Genomic DNA, 22,098 nt, shown 5'->3' on the forward strand with positions numbered 1-22,098 from the left:
GCATCCCTGCTCTATTTAGGCGTGTAAACACCCTTAGAGTGCAATCCTAACATTTAATGCCAGACTGCTGCTTGTTTCTGGCGTTAAACGCCAGCTTTTCTCCCTTTCTTGGCATTTAACGCCAAGCTGGTGCTTGTTTCTGGCGTTAAACGCTAGTCTGGTGCCTGTTTCTGGCGTTAAACGCCAGTCTGATGCTTCTTATTGGCGTTTAAACGCCAGTAAGCTCTTCCTCCAGGGTGAGCTGTTTTTAGTGCTGTTTTTTATTCTGCTTTTAATTTTTCAGTTGTTTTTGTGACTTCACATGATCATCAACCTAAAGAAAATATAAAATAACAATGGAAAATAAATAGATATAGTTAAATAATATTGGGTTGCCTCCCAATAAGCGCTTCTTTAATGTCAATAGCTTGACAGTGCGCTCTCGTGGAGCCTCACATATAATCAGAGCAGGGTTTGGGCCTCTCAACACCAAACTTAGAGTTTGGTTGTGGCCTCTCAACACCAAACTTAGAGTTTGGTTATGGCCTCCCAACACCAAACTTAGAGTTTGAATGTGGGGGTTTTGTTTGACTATGTATTGAGAGAAGCTTTTCATGCTTCATCTCCATTGTTACAGAAGGAGAACCTTGAGTCTTCAATACAAGGTATTCCTCATTCAACTGAAGGACCAACTCTCCTCTGTCAACATCAATCACAGTTTTTGCTGTGGCTAGGAAAGATCTGCCAAGGATGATGGATTCATCCTCATCCTTCCCAGTGCCTAGGATTATGAAATCAGCAGGGATGTAAAGGTCTTCAACCTTCACTAGCACGTCCTCTACTAGTCCATAAGCCTGTTTCATTGATTTGTCTGCCATCTCTAGTGAGATTCTTGCAGCTTGTACCTCAAAGATTTCCAGTTTTTCCATTACAGAGAGTGGCATGAGGTTTATCCCTGACCCCAAGTCACACAGAGCCTTCTCAAAGGTCATAGTGCCTATGGTACAAGGTATGAAGAATTTTCCGGAATCCGGTTTCTTCTGAGGTAATGTCTGCCTCATTAATACACTCAGTTCATTGGTGAGAAAGGGGGGGGTTCATCCTCCCAAGTCTCATTACCAAATAACTTGGCATTCAGCTTCATGATTGCTCCTAGATATTTAGCAACTTGCTCTTCAATAATATCTTCATCCTCTTCAGAGGAAGAATATTCATCAGAGCTCATGAATGGCAGAAGGAAGTTCAATGAAATCTCTATGGTCTCTGTATGAGCCTCAGATTCCTTTGGTTCCTCAAAGGGAAACTCCTTTTTGTCCAGAGGATGTCCCAGGAGGCTTTCCTCACTGGGACTCACGTCCTCCTCACTCTCTCCAGGTTCGTCCATGTTGGTCATGGTTATGGCCTTGCACTCTCTCTTGGGATTTTCTTCTGTATTGCTTGGGAGAGTACTGGGAGGAGTTTCAGTAATCTTCTTACTCAGCTGACCCACTTGTGCCTCCAAATTTCTAATGGAGGACCTTGTTTCATTCATGAAACTTAGTGTGGTCTTGGATAGATCAGAGACTATGGTTGCTAGGCCAGAATGGCTCTGTTCAGAATTCTCTATCTGTTGCTGAGAAGATGATGGAAAAGGCTTGCTATTGCTAAACCTATTTCTTCCACCTTTATTGTTGAAGCCTTGTTGAGGCTTCTGTTGGTCCTTCTATGAGAAATTTGGATGATTTCTCCATGAAGGATTATAGGTGTTTCCATAGGATTCTCCCATGTAATTCACCTCTGCTATTGCAGGGTTCTCAGGATCATAAGCTTCTTCTTCAGAAGATGCTTCTTTAGTACTATTGGATGCAGCTTGTAATCTATTTAGACTCTGAGAAATCATATTGACTTGCTGAGTCGATATTTTGTTCTGAGCCAATATGGCATTTAGAGTATCAATTTCAAGAACTCCCTTCTTTTGAGGCGTCCCATTGTTCACAGGATTCCTCTCAGAGGTGTACATGAACTGGTTATTTGCAACCATTTCAATGAGTTCCTGAGCTTCTGCAAGGGTTTTCAGATGAAGAGATCCTCCTGCAGAATGGTCCAATGACATTTTTGACAACTCAGACAGACCATCATAGAATATACATATGATACTCCATTCTGGAAGCATGTCAGTAGGACACCTTTTGATCAATTGCTTATATCTTTCCCAAGCTTCATAGAGGGACTCACCTTCCTTCTGTCTGAAGGTTTGGATTTCCACTCTAAGCTTGCTCATCTTTTGAGGTGGAAAGAATTTGGCCAGGAAAGCACTGACCAGCTTTTCCTAAGAGTTCAGGCTTTCCTTAGGTTGTGAATCCAACCATGTTCTAGCTCTATCTCTTACAACAAAAGGGAAAAGCATAAGCCTGTAGACCTCGGGATCAACTCCATTGGTCTTGACAGTGTCACAGATTTGCAAGAATTCAGCTAAGAACTGATGAGGATCTTCCAATGGAAGTCCATGAAACTTGCAATTCTGTTGCATTAGAGAAACTAATTGAGGCTTAAACTCAAAGTTGTTTGCTCCAATTGCAGGAATTAAGATGCTTCTTCCATAGAAGTTAGAAGAGGGTGCAATAAAGTCACCAAGCATCTTCCTTGCATTGTTGGCATTGTTATTGGGTTCGGCCATGTCTCCTTCTTTTTCGAAAATTTCTGTCAGTCCTCTCCAAAGAGTTGTGCTTCAGCTTCTCTTAGTTTCCTCTTAAGAGTCCTTTCAGGTTCAGTATCATCTTCAATAAGAATGTCTTTATCTCTGTTCCTGCTCATATGAAAAAGAAGAGAATAGAAAGGAAGAGGAATCCTCTATGTCACAGTATAGAGATTCCTTTATGTCAGTAGAAGAAGAGAAGAATAGAAGAAGGAGAAGAGAGAAATTTGGAAATTAAAATAAAATAAATAAAAAATAGTTTTGTTTTTATTTTAATTATTGGTTAGAATTCAAAATTTATAAAAAGAAATAAAATTGAAATTAAAATTTAAAACAATTAGTTAATTAAAAAGAATTTAAAAAAAAGTGGTTAGTGATTTTCGAAAATTGGAGAGAGAAAAGTAGTTAGGTGGTTTTGAAAAAGATAAGATTGAAATAGAAAACTTTTAGAATCAAACAAAAAGTCAAGTAGTTAATTGAAAAAGATTTGAAAATCAATTTTGAAAAGATAAGAAGTTAGAAAAGATTTTGAAATTGATTTTGAAAAAGATATGATTGAAAATCATTTTGAAAAAGATTTGAAAAGGAAATTAAAAAGATTTGATTTTTGAAATTAAAGTTGATTACTTGACTAACAAGAAACTAAAAGATATGATTTTAAAATTCAAAGATTGAACATTTCTTAATAGGCAAGTAACAACTTGAAATTTTTGAATCAATCATATTAAATGTTAGTATTAATTTCGAAAATATAAAATAAAAATAAGAAAAAGATTTTGAAAATCAAATTTTAAAAGTTTTCGAAAATAAAGTAAAAGTGAAAAATATTTGATTTTTGAAAAAGATTTTGAAAAGATAGAATTTTTAAATTGAAAATTTGACTTGACTAATAAGAAACAACTAGATTTTTAAAAATTTTTGACTAAGCCAACTCAAATTTTCGAAATTTACGAGAAGAATAAGGGAAAGATAATTTTTTTTATTTTTGAATTTTTAATGAAGAGAGAGAAAAAAAATGACACAAAACATGAAAATTCAAGATCAAAACACATGATGCATGTAAGAACACTTTGAATGTCAAGATGAACACCAAGAACACTTTGAATGTCAAGATGAACATCAAGAACATAATTTTGAAAATTTTTAAGAAAAGAAAAACATGCAAGACACCAAACTTAAAAATTTTTAGACTTTGGACACTAATAATTCAAAAATACATATGAAAAACAAGAAAAGACACAAAACATGAAAATGTAAAGATCAAACAAAGAAGATCATCAAGAACAACTTGAAAATCATGAAGAACATCATGCATGGATTTTCGAAAATTAAAGGAAAATTAAAAAGATACAATTAACACCAAACTTAAAATTTGACACAAGACTCAAACAAGAAACACAAAATGTTTTTGGTTTTATGATTTTATTAATTTTTTTTTGGATTTTTTGAAAATTATTTGGAAAAAAAAATAGGGATTTCAAAATTTTTAATAAGAATTCCAGGAATCAAGCAATGTTAGTCTAAAGCTTCGTTCCAAAAATTTAGACATGGCTTAATAGCCAGCCAAGCTTTAGCAGATCATTACATTTAACAGCAAGATTAATAGAAATCAACAAGCTCTTGTGATGATAAGTTGAAACCTCGGTCCAAAAGAAATTAGACATGGCTTCACAGCCAGCCAGACTTCAACAGATCATCATGAAACTCTAGAATTCATTCTTAAAAGTTCTAAAGAACATAGAATAATTTATTTTTTTTTTAAAATTTTTTCGAAAATAAAAATAATAAAAACAAAAAGCTTAAAATTAAAATAAAATTACCTAATCTGAGCAACAAGATGAACCGTCAGTTGTCCAAAGTCGAACAATCCTCGGCAACGGCGCCAAAAAATTGGTGCACGAAATTGTGATCTCTAAAACGGCACCAAAAACTTGGTACGCACATTCATAATCTCAATTCTTTTTCACAACTCCGCACAACTAACCAGCAAGTGCACTGGGTCGTCCAAGTAATAAACCTTACGTGAGTAAGGGTCGATCCCACGGAGATTGTCGGCTTGAAGCAAGCTATGGTCATCCTTGTAAATCTCAGTCACGCAGATTCAAATGGTTATGGGATTTTGATAATTAAAATATAGTTAAAATGTAAAATAAGATAGAAATACTTATGTAATTCATTGGTGAGAATTTTAGATAAGCGCATGGAGATGCTTTGCTCCTTCTGAATCTCTGCTTTCCTACTACCTTCATTCAATCATTCATACTCCTTTCCATGGCAAGCTGTATGTTGGGGGATCACCGTTGCCAATGGCTACCGTCTGTCCTCTCAGTGAAAATGGTCCAAGTGCGCTATTACCGCACGGATAATCATCTGTCGGTTCTTGATCATGTTGAAATAGGATCCATTGATCATTTTGCGTCTGTCACTACGCCCAACACTCGCGAGTTTGAAGCTCGTCATAGTCATCCCTTCCCAGATCCTACTCGGAATACCACAGACAAGGTTTAGACTTTCCGGATCTCAGGAATGGCCGCCAATAATTCTAGCCTATACCACGAAGACTCTGATTGTGAACCAGGAGGCTAAGAGATACACACTCAAGCTATTGCAGATAGAACGGAAGTGGTTGTCAGGCACACGTTCATAGGTGAGAATGATGATGAGTGTCATGGATCATCACATTCATCTGGTTGAAGTACGAGTGAATATCTTGGAATAAGAATAAGCTTGAATTGAATAGAAAACAATAGTACTTTGCATTAATTCATGAAGAATAGCAGAGCTCTACACCTTAATCTATGGGGTGTAGAAACTCCACCGTTGAAAATACATAAGTGATGAAGGTCCAGGCATGGCCGAATGGCCAGCCCCCTAAACGTGATCAATAGATCAAAAGTGATACAAAGATAGTCTCAAAATTGATCAAAAGATGATCAAAAGATGTGAAATAAATCACTAAAAGTAGTTTTTATACTAAACTAGTAACTAGGGTTTACAGAAATGAGTAAATGATGCAGAGATCCACTTCCGGGGCCCACTTGGTGTGTGCTTGGCCTGAGCATTGAGCTTTACACATGTAGAGATTTCTCTTGGAGTTAAACGCCAGGTTGCAGCCTGTTTGTGGCGTTTAACTCTGGTTTGTAACCTGTTTCTGGCGTTTAACTCCAGAATAGGGCAGGAAGTTGGCATTTGAACGCCAGTTTGCGTTGTCAAAACTCGGGCAAATATGGACTATTATATATTGCTGGAAAGCCCTGGATGTCTGCTTTCCAACGCAATTGAGAGCGTGCCAATTGGGTTTCTGTAGCTCCAGAAAATCCATTTCGAGTGTAGGGAGGTCAGAATCCAACAGCATCTGCAGTCCTTTTTCAGCCTCTGAATCAGATTTTTGCTCAGGTCCCTCAATTTCAGCCAGAAAATACCTGAAATCACAGAAAACATACAAACTCATAGTAAAGTCCTGAAATGTGGATTTTGAATAAAAACTAATAAAAATATACTTAAAAGTAGCTAGATGCTACTAAAAACTACCTAAAAATAATGCCAAAAAGCGTATAAATTATCCGCTCATCACACATCTCGGATGACTCTTGGTACTCGTTCCTTATCTTCGAACATGTCAGATGTTCAATCACATGCGTCACCACATTACCCATCATTTTGGGTCCCTCAACCCTATCTTATCAAAATTGTGATACATTTTAGCAAACCTCGGTCAAGTCGAAATCCGTTCTTGATGGCTTCGGACAATGGTTTACGTTCCCACTTTCTGCATTAGGCATACTAATCTCTTCTTGTACTTTCGAATCCATTTCTTCATGCCTCCCAGTCTCATTCTTTGTTTCGCTCGATCTCTTCTTGATTTTCCTTTTGTTTACCAGACTTTGACATCCTCAGTCACTCTCTATCATCTTCTTACGCTTCCTATATCTCGTCTATGCCACGTTTTAATACTACAATAGATTTAGTTTGACTCCTTTAACTACACCCTCGATATCCAACTTAGAGTTCCAACTTACCTAACATCCCTTCCTCTGAAATTTATATCCAAGCATTCCTTAAAAACTTCTTGCTCAGGGCGTCAGTCACCGCTTCACGACGTTGTATTCGCACACATCCTAAACCCATTTGATAATGCATTGCAGCAATTCCGAGTAGTTTATTTGGTTCGGGCATCATAAATACTAGCACTAAGGTTAATCTTTCTCTCGAGATTCAAAAGCTTTCTTCGCATTCAGGCATCCATACAGATGGTGCATTGTAGCGCGTTAACTTACTCATAGGCATTACGGTCGGCAAGAATTTAAAGCTCCAAAATTCCTCTTGATCATGCACACTTACATGTTTCACCTTCTGCGTCCAAAAGTCTTGCTCTAAGGAATCAATGTTTTGCTGGTTACAGCTAGGATTCATACGCGATACTAGTATAGGCTCGAGTTGGTTTTCAAAAAGACATTAAGCTCGAAAGACGAATGGACAATACGAACAGTGTTCGTGAGACATCAGAAAGAAAATCTTGTATATGGTCAAACAGAGTTGTACCGAAACAATGGAATGCACAAGAGGAAGAACCTAGATGCATCCCAAGAAAAGAGTTCAAATTAAGGACCTTTGGTAGAAAGAGCAGAGCGTATAGAGTCAAAGAAATCTCAGCTGATTTCGAAGAACACGGTTTGCGAATAAGAGCAATTCCACACACCGCGAGTTTTTAGGATTCAAAGATTACGTGATTATACCAAGATAAGTTCAGGCTTATTCCAAAAGAGATAAGCTTCATGTGAGTAAGGGATAGGATTAGAAGAACGATGAATCTGGCTTTTCAAGAAGGAATTTAATATAGAGTTTTCAAGGTAAGCTGTAAAAGAAATATTAGATTAAGTCGTGAAGATTAGTTGGCGTACCCTCACTCTCGTGTGAAAATTCCTATTGGTGTCTTTCCTTTTCGCTTAACATAACCAGTACCTCCCACAGGGAAACTCTTGGTCGACTAGCTTTCTTTTCTGCTACTTCCTTTAACTGCCTCCTATCTTTTATCATGGTGCAATCGAAGTTAACCCGGCTTCCGGAACTAAGTCTATCACAAACTCACTTTCTCTCTAAGATGGAAATTTTGGTATACTTTCGAGAATGGTCTCAAAAACTTTCTCGTAGTAAGAATTCGGTCTCATATTCACTCGCCTCTTAACAATTAACAACTTAAGGTTGAATTCACTCTATTCTTCTTCCTCGAAGTTTCACCGTCACTGGATTTCAAACAATAACTCTGTGTAGCCCTCAACACTCCTAATTCTGTAGATATAATCCAACCTGCTTCCGCTACGACACTTTGATCCTTAACGAGCTTAACTGCTCCTCTAAGTTAACTAAATATTGCTCCGTCTCAACAACTAATAGTCTTCTTCTACTCATCGACTTAGACCTCACGATTACTGAAGGTTGTCATGTGTCACGAATGAATATTACATATCAATAGTATGCAAGGAAGTTAGAAATTCAACTGCTAGTTCGTGGTTACCTCGGGTCTGAGAATCAGATTCGGCTGCACCCTGGCATTTCTTATGTGGACAATCTCGAGCTATATGCACTGGCTTTCCGCACTTGTAACATATACCTAGCCCGACCCTGCATGGTCTGTTTGGATGATACTTTGTGCATCTCGGGCAATTCAAATCTTCTGGTTGAGTACTAGTCTGCTCTTCTGAATCCTGTCTCTGACAGTTGACGTTCCTCTGATCATTGTTTCGGCGCCGGGAATGTGAAGCGACATAACAACCCCTTTCGAAGCTTTGGCTCCGAGGTGTAATCTTTCCCTTTTTATTTGTGAAGGATTCCCAGTGATTACTCCTTGCTACCTCAGTCCTCCTTGAGCTTTCTCCCATTGCTTGACCCGTGTTAACTTGCTCTAGATAACCCATTGGTACCCCCGTACTCGGAACATTATTTCTACCTTCATATTTGTTACCATCATCATTGCCAGTCCTAGCTTGTGGTTCCATCCTATCCATCACTCGGCTGGTCGCAGGGACAACAGCATCGATGGCAATGACAGCACTCGTCATTGTGGTCACAAAATCGGTCAGACTACCTACTGGTATGGTTACCTCATTACCTCCTCGTCCCTGACCTTGATTACACCTACGACTGTGCCCATGAGACGTCATTTGGTTCATATTCACACCAAACAAGTGATATCAAGGTGATCAGTCTTAATATCACAAGTCTAGTATTTCAAAGTTCCAAATGCATGCCCATGAGCATTCATGCCCCATATATCAGTCAGATATTCTAATTAGCATGTATAGACACTCAGCATATGCCCAGAAGCATAGTCAGTCCGTCCCTCAAGCTCTATAGGAACGAACTGTTCTGAGACCATAATGTAACACCCTAGTACTCAGAGCTTTATGCTTAAGTCATAGAATAGAGGTAGTGTGGTGTTACGGACCTCTAAAATAAAATACATACGTATAATAGCGAAAAAATATAATACATTAGGAGCCTTGAAAAACGTAAAGCAAAATCACAAAAATAAAAAGTACAATGCTCAGGAAACGGAATAACTTGCGTACTGAGAAACCTAATGATCATAGATATGATAAAGCAAAAGAATGGATAGATAGCCTAGAAAACAGAATAACTAGCTCCTGACTCAGCCCGCGAAGCCAAGGCTGCCTAGAGAATATTTACATACCTATATAAGTATCCCAAAATACCCAAAATACAGAAATAAAACCTTAACTCTCCTTAAACCTCTAAGAGGGATAAAAATAAACAAGTTTCTTGGAGAGAAAGATAAGTACATATATACATAAACTGATAATCAAAAGAACCCAGGGACCACTCTGCTTTAGGGATCCAGACGCCTAGCAAGGTGCCTCTCGACATGCATCTGAAAATAACAACACAGTATGGGGTGAGAACCGGAGGTTCTCAGCATGGTAAAGGTGCCACGCATATAATATATAAGGTCTTGGAAATGTTAGAGGCAATCCTAGAATGCCGACACTCAGTTATAAAACTTAGATTCTATACAGAAGCCATAAAAAAGGGTAGGTGTTCTATGGAATTCTAAACTTATCTATTTAAACTTAACTTTATCACCGAACCGATCCACCTTTCCTCCGCTCCTCTATCACCAATGATTTAGCAGAGACAAACAACTAAACAATTTCAAGCACAAGTAGAAAACAGGTAGTGCAAGTAGCAAATATAACAATTAGCATATTATATATTCAGTTAGGCATCCCAAGTAATGCATAACAGACAAAACAAACAGAATGCACATGATATATGCCTGTCCTATGGCTGATGAAGCTCATCTGTTGGTTATCCAGCCAACCCGACAAGTCCAAAACCTTTAGACTATCCTCGTTGCGTATCCCCATAAGTCTATGCATAGCTTTTCACACTTCATTCATAATTCATACATTCATTCATTTACATATAACTTACTCAATGGGGATATCCATTCCCGGGAATTTATACGTGCCTGGTCACCCTAACGACGTAGGGTCAACAGAGTATCGAGTTTCAACCTGGAACACGTGATGGTAAGCCACAGTTCTGTCACCCAGGAAAACTCGTATCTCAGATATCATTAAATTCATAAGCCGCATAATATTCATAACCATTCATATTCATTATATAATCATTCATCATAGCCATGGCATCACGATTTCATTTAACCTTCACATCATTCTCTTATAATTCATCATGTTTACCCCTTTTCTTCATCTCCAAGTTACCTCAATCTCCTAGGTTCAACAAATTACTAAGCTTTCTAATAAGATCTAGGGTTGAAAGGGTAAAAATAGAGGTTTAAAGGTTCAAAACCATGCTTGAATCACAAAATACAAGTGCAGAAAAATAGAGTGTGTGTGGACGCACACAAGTGTGCGTGCGCACACTAGCCAGGAACTACCTAGTATACGTGCACCTCACATATGCGAGCGCTACCAGTAGTATGCATACCTTTGTGTGTGCGTGCGCACAAAGGCGTGCGTATGCACAAATGAAATTGTTGCTACTGCTCGGTGCGTGCGCACATCAGTGTGCATATGCACACACTAGAAATCCTGATTCTGCTGTACTTAAAAAATTTCAATTTTTTGCACAAGATTTTTGGCGTCCATAACTTTCTCTACAGAATTCAGTTTTTCACAAAATTTATACTGTTCTCAAGCTTATAAAACCCTCTTTGATTTGAAATAAATCTTATCTTCATCGAAAATTTGAGGTTCGAGTTATGGACTGCCAAAGTTCGTAAAATTCAAGTTTTCATTCAAAACTTCGAACCTCCATTTTCTTTAAAAATTTCAACTTACCATCTTTATATCTATCAACACAACCTATCAATAACATTACCACGACAGCCACCATGATAAACCATACCTCAAATCAACAATAACATACATACACTTCCCAAATGCATCAAATCACCAACGAGCCAACAAGCACCAAAATCAACACAACATCACTTTACCATTACCACAATAATCCTTCCATAACTACCATAACCCAATTCCACAATATCATATATCAACCTTGCAAATATATCAACAAATTTGTCATCCACCTATCTAAGATATTCATATATTCTTTCAACAAGTTCATAGTCATAAATTCATCAATTCACATCATGTTATCGTCATCCACAACAATAACCCAATATACAACTCATAGTACAATTCAACAACAAGGATACTAAACATTAAACGTTCTTTTACATTCCAACTTATCCTAGGATCGTCTAGCCTAAGTTTTCACAAAGCATTATATATTAAGTACGCGAAACCTAAACCATACCTTGGCCGATTTCCACGTATTTATCCAAGGTGACCCACAAGGCAAAGTTGTAAGCCTCAACCACTAAAAATCCAGCAACTAGAACTCTCACCAAGCTTCCAATTAAGCTTCCAACATATCCAATTGCCTCATATCACATATTTACATGCACCTAACATAATTATCACAACATATTCCCAAAATTCAATACCCAAAATACAAAATTAAAGAATTAACTAGAGTTCTAGGATTCTCACCTTACCAACAGAAAAATTGGGACAAGATTTGGCAAGTCCACCAAATTAATTTGATCCTAAACACAGAAATTTAACAATTTCAATATTTTTGCTCATGAATTTTCGAAACTGAAACTGAGGAATTAGGGAAAAAAACATGACTTCCTTACCTTACAATATACTAAGCTTTGTAGAGCTCGATGTCACAGTCGCTTGGCTGCAAATGGTGCGGCGATCAGAGCTCCGGATCAAAAGTTACATGGATTTGAATGAAATCAAGGGTTTTGGAACTCAAGATGTTCTTCTCCTTGTTTGGCTTGCTTCCAGGGTGTTTTGCATGCAGAAATGGGAAGAAGGAGCTTCAGCTCATTTTATTTAATGAGCTAGTTAGGCCCACAGGTCCGGTTTGGATCTGGTTCGACCGGTTCGGTGGCCTAAGTTTGAGCCAAATTCTTTGAAATTAGCGTCAAAATTCTCATTTTAATTAGCTCTATCTTATTTTAATATAAAATTTATATTTCTAATTTATTTTATTAAAATTTAAATTATTGATTAATTATTCGCTAATTTTGCAGAATTTACAATGGTAATAATAATAATAATAATAATAATAATAATAATAAGGTAATATCATACAATAAAAATAATAGATACGAAAAATAAAATAATAAAAATGAGGAAAATGGTGGTATTGATAACAAAAGATTTGTATTATCCTAAGACGGATGCTACTGTGCTGAAGGACCTTTGTTTTTGAAGGTGAAAAACAGACATGGAACGTTTTGGTATTGGACGCGTGTAGATGAGGTGTGGGCACACGCCAAAACCATTACAGGTTGACTGACACTAGATTGCAGTAGAAGCAGAATTTATCAGTAGAAAGTGGATTAATTTAGTGGGATTAATGTGGATTACTATCATTAAGGTATTGGACTTTTTTTATGTGTACATGGACCTATTTTTTGTTTTGGTTTGCAAAATTATGAAGATGATGAGCATGTGTGGCTGCAGCGTTATCAAGGTCTTTTTTTAGATGAGTTTAAAAAAATAAAATTAAAATAAACAGCGTTAAAATAATGTTCTATTTGAAAAAATTTAGGCAACTGTAAAACTAATTAAAAAAGATTTCTACTTTTTTTAATAAAAGAAGTTATTATTATTATTATTATTATTATTATTATTATTATTATTATTATTATTATTATTATTATTAGTGTATGATTTATAGTTTTTGGTTTAGATTTGAAGGATTAAAAATTTAGGGTTTAGAATTATGGACTAAGATTTATGAGCGAGTCAAAAGGTTTAGGGTTTAGTGTTTAATAGTTATTTATTTAATATTTTTTATTTAGTAGTAAATGTTTAGGGTTTGTAATTTAGGGTTTATAGTTTAGGTTAGGGTTAAGTATCTTTTTCGTCCCTAAAGTCTGAGGCCAAAATCAAAATCGTTCCCGACCTTTTTTATTATTAAAATCATCCTCAATGTTACAAAACGTTATAAAATCGACCTTTTCTACTTTAATTTTATTTTTTTTACCAAATTATCCTTAATAATTAATATAAATAATAAAAATAATATTAAAAAATAAAAAACAAACCCTTCCCCCCTCCACCTGCACCCCCACTCCCTTCTCTTCCCTTACCACCGTCTGACTCCAGTGGCTCCTTCCCCACCTTCCCTCAGTTCCGTTCGCACCGTCCGTTGCAGAATCCACTGGTAGCTGCAGGAACCCGTCGATGTCTCGTGCTCCATCGCAATTTCCTAGAAATGTCACCGCCACCTACTTCTTCGTCGTTCGATCCTCCTCTTCGAGATTCCAAGGGAAGACTGCCGCAAAGAGTGAAGCTGGTCTTACCAAGATCGGAGAAACGCGCCGGAACCCTCCACTACACCTTCGAGGATCTCCGGTGCCGGTCGCTGCTGCCACTCCATCAACCCAGGGCATCGCGAGCATCTGCTCCCCCTTCACGGAGGTGCCGTCCTCGGCGCCGCTACCTGTTATCAGATTTGCCGCTGCTTTGTTCTTGACCGGATTTGTTTCCCGCCACGGACGACCACCGGCATCCAAAGGTTGCGTTTCGGCATACATGTAAGCTGGTCCCTGAATCAGGAACTTTGATTGCAGAATTAAAATTCGGGTTGCTTGTGTGTTCAAATCGGTTGAACTTGTTCTTGGAAGAAGATATCTCTGATGCGGTTTTGTTTGGATATGAAATTGAAAATCTGGATCTAAAATTGTTGATACATTCTGCAAATTTGTTGTGGAATTGTTTGTTGAATCTGAGTTTGCATCGAGTTCTTCTTTTTCTACATCCATGATTTTTGAAGTTTGGCATGAATTTTGTTGTTGTTGTTGAAATTGTGGCACCGCATATTTGTAATTATAACTTGACAATGAGGATTGCTGAATTGTTGTTTGAACTACCATTTCTGTTGATTTTGCTTGTTGCTGCTGTGGTTGGACTAGAAAACAGAAATCTTATTCTTCTTCTGCGTCTTCTTCATCTTCTTCTTCTGTGTGAACTGAAATTTCTGTTTGTGTTGCATAATCTGAGTTTGTTGTAAGATTTTCTGCTAGTAGATTTTCTGCTTGGATGGGGAGAGAAGAAAGGAAAGAGATAAGGGAGTGGGGTGCAGGTGGAGGGGAAGGATTTGTTTTTATTTTTTAATATTATTTTTGTTATTTATATTAATTATTAAGGGTAATTTGGTAAAAAAATAAAATTAAAGTAGAAAAGGATGATTTTATAACGTTTTGTAACATTGAGGATGATTTTAATAACAAAAAAAGGTCGAGAACAATTTTGATTTTGGCCTCAGACCTTAAGGACGAAAAAAGTACTTAACCCTTTAGGTTATGATTAAGGTATTTTGGATTTGTGGTTAGGATTTAAGATATATTTTTTAGGGTTTTATGTGTTAGGGCTTAGAATTTAAGATTTAGGATTTGTGATTTAGGTTTTAAAATTTATGTTTAAGAGTTTAAGATTTAGGATTTAGTGATGTGTATTTGGTTTTTTTAAAAAAAAAATTTATAAATTTTAAATTAATAAATATCAATTTAAAATTGACAAAAAATTAGTATAAATTAAATAATTTGAAAATAAATACTCTAAAAAATTGATATTGTAATTTAAAAATACCAATAAATAAGATTGTATTTAGTTAATTAAAGATCTCACCATTTTTATTCAACTGATGTTGGTTTAGTATTTTTTAAAGTTAATCTTAGTTTGTAATTTTTTAAACTAAAATATAAACCTAATAGTATTATTAGTGTAAAATTATAAAATTTGAAATATACAAAGACAGCAAAATGAATTTAAAATTTGAAATTATTAAAAATTTGAAAATAAAAATTTAAATTTGTGGTTTTTTAAATTTAAAAGTATTGATAATTAACGTTGCAAAATAAATTTTAAAATAAATAAATTTAATTAAACAAACGTACTCCTAAAATTTAATTAAAGGTTATTTATTTAGTATTATTAGTAGAAAATTATAAAATTTAAATAAACAAACGTAGTAGTAGAATGAATTTTAGAATTTGAAATCATTAAAGATTAGAAAATGGATAATTTTAAATTTTAATTTTTTTAAATTTTAAATTTTAAAATTTTAAATTATTAAATCTTTGAAAACAAATAATTTTAAATTTTAAACTTTTTAATTTTAAAAGTATTGGAAATTAAAGTTGCAAAGTAAATATTAAATAATTTTAATTAATCAATTTAAAAAAACATACTACTTTAAGAAATGGCTGGAAAGTTGTTGTCGTCTCGTCAATTTTTAAAATTTTGAATTTTCTTTAAAAAGTAAAAATTAATTTATTTTACTTTTTTAATTAAGTAAATTGGTTAAAGCTTCATTTCCCAATTGAATTTTTTTTCTTTGATCATTCAATAATTTGGTTAAATTATTTTTATTCCTGTTTTTTTATTTTGTTAATAATAATATTTTTTATTTGTTGGTTTTCATTTTATTCTCGTTTAAAATATACAAAACAACCCAAACGGCTATTTCTTGTATTTATATACTTCCATTTTATCTTATCATCTTATAAAACACAAACAAATAATAAAAGTTTATATTGTAAGACAGTGAATAAATAAAAGGAGACCACTTACATAAAGACACAAAAAATGTCTTTATTTAAAGACGTTCATAGGTGTTATAGTATGATTGGACATTTCTATTAAACCAGTTAATAAGCTATTTTTTAATAGTTCAGAATAAAATTGATTTATTAGAAAAAAATAATAAACCTAATTATCCGTATTATAATTATTAGATTCGGTTTATTCCGATCAATTTACACAATATAAACCAAATTATATTTAAATTTTTTATAAAAAGATAAATATATCCTTAATTTTTTTATTTTACAGACATTTAAATTCCTAATAATTTAAAAAAACAATTAAATTCCTAAAAAAAAATAATTCTAACCCTAACCCTTTATCCTGCCAAAGCCCAACTTCAAGCCTAACTGTGAAATGGTGAAATAATTTGCAGCCTTATGGGATTCTCCCAAACTCACTCGATCATGCTCAAACCTGGAAAAAAGGGATATTCTCGGTAATACAATTCATCAATTCCCAGATTCAAAGTCGCAATCTTTCGAGAATTTACAGGAACTTAACTTACAGCAGGTAAAGTGGCTGCTAATCTTGAAAGCCCCAGGTCTGTGATGACTCACTGCAGTGCTGATAGAATTATGTTGAGAAGGCATTCCTCAAGCCAAGTTCTTCCTTCTGGAAGTAAGAGACTCTGGTGGAAGATGTTACTCTGGAGCCATAGGAACATACATAAACCTATTTCAAGCAAATCAACACAGGTGAATTCTGGTGTGGCTATAACGTACAATCCATACGGGTACTCTTCCGACACCCTTGAACCGAAGCACAAGCAGTCACCAGAAAATGTGGAATGGTAAGTATTGTATTCCATTCATTACGATTAATCACATGAAACCTTACCAGTTACCAATTATGAACGTGAATGTGATTCAGAAGAGAGACGAGAGGATGTTTCAGTTGAGTAAGAACAAGGCTTCTTCGAAATCTGCAGCTGATACAAGATTTGAGTTCTGATTCTCTCATTTTAAGGCTCTTCAGGTAATTTAATTTAATTTTTATTTTCCCCTTATTCTTCCATTTACGTTGATAAATGCTAATGCAATAGTGTGTGAAGTAGAGTTCTGTTTTTTTTTTCTCACATTAGCTTAATACGCTTCGTATGTTCACAATTGTTGATCTGCGGTGATGAACTGATTATGCGTTTGGTGCGGAATTTGCAATGCAAGCCTCAGAATCTTAGATCCTACTATTGTAATTTAGAAACAGCGAAAACTAGTGCTTTATTTGTTGAATTTTATCAAAGAAGATGAAATTTATTATGTGAAGAAGTTTAGTATTTTGGAAATGGATGATAATTAATTAAGGTGAACTAAAGTGAAGTTGTTCTGTTGAGCTATAATATAGAATCCTTGAGACTTGAAAGTTTTATCAAATGCAAGTAGCGGATCGGGTTGTTGGTTTGATATGAATAACAAGTGTTCATACATATTTTTGTTCACATTATTAATAACTTAATACTAAGCAGTGGGACAAATCATAATATTGAATGACTACAGTGACATGTTAAAAGTAAGCAAAGATGACTTATCTTTAAGTTCTAAAGTAGTTGTAATCAAGGGGGAAAATGTTTAAATCACCAAAATTATACTCTTTTTATCCAAATTTTGCTGCTAAAAAAGTTGTATGTTGATTTTAGAATTGTTTTCAATAGTAATTTAGTGTGCGGGGAAATAAAGGAAATAGATGGTTCTGTTAATAATAACAAATGCTGATTCTCTTGTTTGTAGGTACCCAAGGGATGGGAAGCTCTTTTTTTCTGTTGTTTTGGTAGAAAGTGGTAAAGCTATTGCAAAGTCAAGCAAGGTGCTGGTGCAAAATGGGAGTTGTCAGTGGTCAGATTCTTTTTCAGAATTTGTATTGTTTCCAGGAGAGAATTCTTCCAAGGAGATTGATGAATGTCTCCTCAAGCTTATTGTTGCCATGGTGCTGATACTATTGCTGTTTGCTTTTCCTATTGTGTATACTGTAGTTAAGATGTTTCTTTATCAGTTAGAAGTTTGTTTGAATTATGATGTGGCTTAATAGAGACCATCAAGGTCTAGTATCCTTAGAGAGGTCACTGTTAATATGGCAAGTTATGTGAGTTCAAATGCTGAATCTCCACTTTCACTCAAGCTGGGTAAGTGGCAACCATTGGACAGTTTTACATGTCAGATATACAAATAAAGTTGTCTTACTTTTATTGAGTGCAGAAACCTGGATGGTTGTGTTACTGTGGTTGGTTACGCTGGGATTTAATTGTAGTCAACTTTGGGGGAAAAGTAACATTGGAAATCTGGAATATATTGCTGAGTATTGAATGTATCTTATTAATTCCAATTACTCTTGTTAATCGACAACTTGTTTTCTTTGGGTAATCTCTGTTCATTCAAGCGGTATTCACTGTAATTTTACTCTCTGATATACAATGTTGCATAGGATCATATGGAATTATATTTCTGCCCAAAATTTTATGACTTGTATTCAATTGAAGTCTTAGCCACTAGATTCTATGAGAGAGAAATGATAGTTAATTAGTTAGAGATTTGGTTGGAACGGCATGCATCATTCTCTTGTAAACAAAATTTTCAAGATTACATCATTGAAATTATAAACACATAATAAAGTCATAAAAAAGTTAATTACAATTAAAGACTTTGTTGGCATTATCCATTGAAGCTGTACTCTCTGATTTTTTACAATGAAGCAAAGCTACAGATTTGTACTTGATTGATTCTCTTATACATATCTCTAAATGTATTTACACAGCATGACTCAAAACCACGACGAAACAAAGCCTCCTTCTAAGCAATGGGTTTGTCAAAAAGCTTAACATCCATGTTCACATTCTAATACTTCTTTCCTCCTATTTGCTATCATAAACCAGGTTCATGAGCCCGCCCAAAAAGCATCTGAATCCGGACAAAAGAGAGAAAAATCTTGGATTTCTCTATTTGCTATGTGCCAATTGACAAAGCGAGCTTGTTGACTTGAACAGAAAAAGGATGACCAGAAAAAGACAGCATTTATCATCTTTCCTACAAGATCATATCCAAACTTGAAAACAAGGACCAACATAAAATATACTAGAAGCAAAGCAGAAAGCCCATCTAAAAGCAGTTTCTCAAAGGAATAAATAAATGGAGTTATTAAAATTTTTTTTTTCATCACAAAGACAGTGCTTTATCTGTGATAACTCAAAACTCCAGGAACAAAAAATTATGAGGGGCATCCAGCAATTATTGGCAAGTGGTGGGCTACTGGAAAGAAATAGATAGAAGCTACAAACCCAAATTACCTAAAGTGGATGGGACCTTAGAAATTTGGCATCTCAAGTATTGCTCTATGTTAAAATGTAGTGGACAAATGAAGATGACACCAATATACTCAGACCATGCTTACATCAGTACTGTCATAAGCTTACATCTTAGGATTATGCTTTATCTATTAGAACATGTTGTTCATTGGAATCTATATAAATTTTGAAATACTATCCTTCTTTTACAGAACAAAAAATAAAGCATACTCAAAGTTGTTAGCTATTTTCATTTCTTTTAGTAGATAACATTCTGTCGGTGAAGGTTCTTTACTTGTAGAAAACAACAAATTAAATGCACACAAATTGAGGATTCACCCAAAATTCAAGAATTATGAACATAAAAATCCTATAGGTGTTGACAAAACAACAAAATCAATGTGCTAATGAATTGTAAGTTGAACAAGCATCAAAATATAGCCAAAAGTGCCTCATCCAAGAACAGTGTGCCTAACATTTTCGCAATTTAATCTTTATAGTAGATACAACACATAAATAAAATGCAAAACATTACATAGGCATTCAATCAAGCATGTGGTGTGCAATGCAGAAATTCAGCAACAATTGTTACAAATCAGCAACAAGTAATCCCTAATCACACTAAACCTGAAATCAATAAAGCTAAACAAAAATTTCAGTAATGATTTGATTTCTATTTTTAGCAGCAGAAGAAAATTTCAACAAAAGCTTCAGGAATTAAAAAAAGAGCAACAGCACAAAATCAATTATTTGATTTTCCATTAACCCAGTCACAGTTTCACATTCAAAAATCAACAAGGTCACATTCAAAAATCAACAACAGGGCATAAAAGGAAGAGAAGAACCGAAGTGAAGGCAGTGCCGCTAACCTTCGACGACGACATGGACGGCGCCCGGCGAGACGACAGCGAGTGGCAACACAGCGGCGAGCTGCTCCAAGTTCGAGAGAATCCAGGGAGGATGGGGACAGGGGGAAGGAGGACGCCGAACTACGAGAGAGGAAGCAGAGGCGCCGACAGCACGGACGGCGGCGGCACCGCGGCAGAACAGTTGCAGGGAGAACTTAGGGTTTTGGTAAGGTGAGTTTGGAAGGTGCTATGGATTCAGAGACTTCAGGTGATAGTGATATATGATTCACGTATTGGGGAAATGGGTGGGTGCTAGGGGGAAGGGGTGGGTTTGGAAAGTGGACCAGACTATTTTTCATATCAATTTTTGATTGAACCGGTTAGATTGATCGGTCTGGCCAGATTTTAGAATATTGAAATTGGTTTTATTTTGGTTAATTAAAATATTTTAAAAAAATTGGTTCACTAAAAATGTCCAATAATATGATGCCACGTAGACGTCTTTATAAAAAGTCATTTTCAATAACTTTATGGGAGCATCCCCTAAATAAAATATATCATTAAAGATTTATGTTTAAGAATTTAGGGTTTAAGCATTAAGATGAATTGTATTTATTTTTTTTAATAAAAATTAATTTATAAATGTTCGTTAAATTCGTAAATATTAATTAAAAATTGACAAAAAAATTTAGTATAAATTAAATGATTTGAAAAGAAGAACTCTAATAAAAATTAAATTTGATATTATTATTATTGTTATTGTTGTTCATATTTCACCAGTTTAAATTTATTATCATGATAAGCTCCACAAAATTTGAAGCGACACAAAAAAAAATCAGTCGAACCATGCTTTGCCTAAAATCTATCTCTGAAACAAAAAAAAAAGGTCCATTTGATTAATAATCATATTAATTACTATGTAAATCACTATTACGATCACATTTTTCACCATACTCTCTGCCACCATTGATAAAACCATAGAAATTGTATGAAAATATTGGAGCATATAGAACTGTAGCGTAATTATGCCTGTTCTATCCAATAACTTACTGCAACTCCTATATTACCTTAGTTGCTGTTTCTTCGTCCAGCAGCAACATCTCCATGCGTTAGATTTTTCGTAAAAAGCACAGTAGCACGAGCCATTTTTAAATTTTTTATATCTAAATTTGAGTTGAAATCCATTTTGGTCCTGAAATTTTTGATCGGCCTCAATTTCGATCCCAAATTTATAGTTACCCAATTAATACCCCCAAATATTGGATTGTGTTCCACGCTAGCTATCTCGTTAACGGAGATCTGATGTGGCATGTTAAGTTGACAGAGTGTGTATCCACGTGACACCCAACTTGTTAGAATGAATGTGTGATGAGTGAATGATGTGACAAAAGCTGAATGAACTCAATTTGCAACCCTCTTTTTCCAATATGTTCGAGACTTTGTTGAAAAATTTGAGTTCATTCAACTTTTGCTACGTCATTCACTCATCACACATCTATTCTGGTAAGCTGGGTTCTACGTGGATACACACTTTGTCAACTTAACGTGCCACATCAGATCTCCGTTAACGGAGATAGCTACAGGGGCAAATCTGGGACACAATCTAATATTTGAGGGTGTTAATTGGGTAACTATAAATTTTGGGGTCGAAATTGAGGTCGGTCGAAAATTTCAGGGGTCAAAATGAATTTCAACTCATCTAAATTTATATATATTATTTAAGATTTAGAGTTTATGGTTTAGGACATATTGGGTTGGTGATTATTGGTTATGATTTATAGTTTATAGTAAGGGTTTAGAGATTTAGAATTTATGTCTTAAGGTTTAAGGTTTACGATCTAAAATTTAGGGTTTAGGAATCTAAGAATGAGAATGATCAATTTGTTGTAGTGGAGGTTGATGTATAGTTAATATAAGTTTTTATGATGGTAATTATTAGGGATGACAAAATTATATAATTTTTGAACATATTTTTTTATTTTTTAGTTATTAATTTTATTTATTTTATTTTATAATTTTATATATATATTTAAATTATGTAACTTATTTCTTAAAATAAAGATAATTTTGTTTATGGATATTATTTTAAATAATTATATTAAAGTTAAAATTTAGAGAAAATAGTAAAAAAATTGTATTATGATTTGACTATGTTTTATTTGT

At 34.8% G+C, this 22,098-nt stretch overlaps 1 non-coding gene across 1 annotated transcript; it reads left to right on the forward strand.

Annotated features, from left to right (window-relative positions):
• Positions 1-2,125: 2,125 nt before the first annotated feature.
• Positions 2,126-2,233, forward strand: LOC112767749 (small nucleolar RNA R71). The gene has a single exon (XR_003185190.1). It is a non-coding gene; the product is annotated as a small nucleolar RNA R71 (small nucleolar RNA).
• Positions 2,234-22,098: the final 19,865 nt, after the last annotated feature.

This window comes from Arachis hypogaea, chromosome 17, assembly GCF_003086295.3.
Source record: "Arachis hypogaea cultivar Tifrunner chromosome 17, arahy.Tifrunner.gnm2.J5K5, whole genome shotgun sequence".
NCBI lineage: Eukaryota > Viridiplantae > Streptophyta > Magnoliopsida > Fabales > Fabaceae > Arachis > Arachis hypogaea.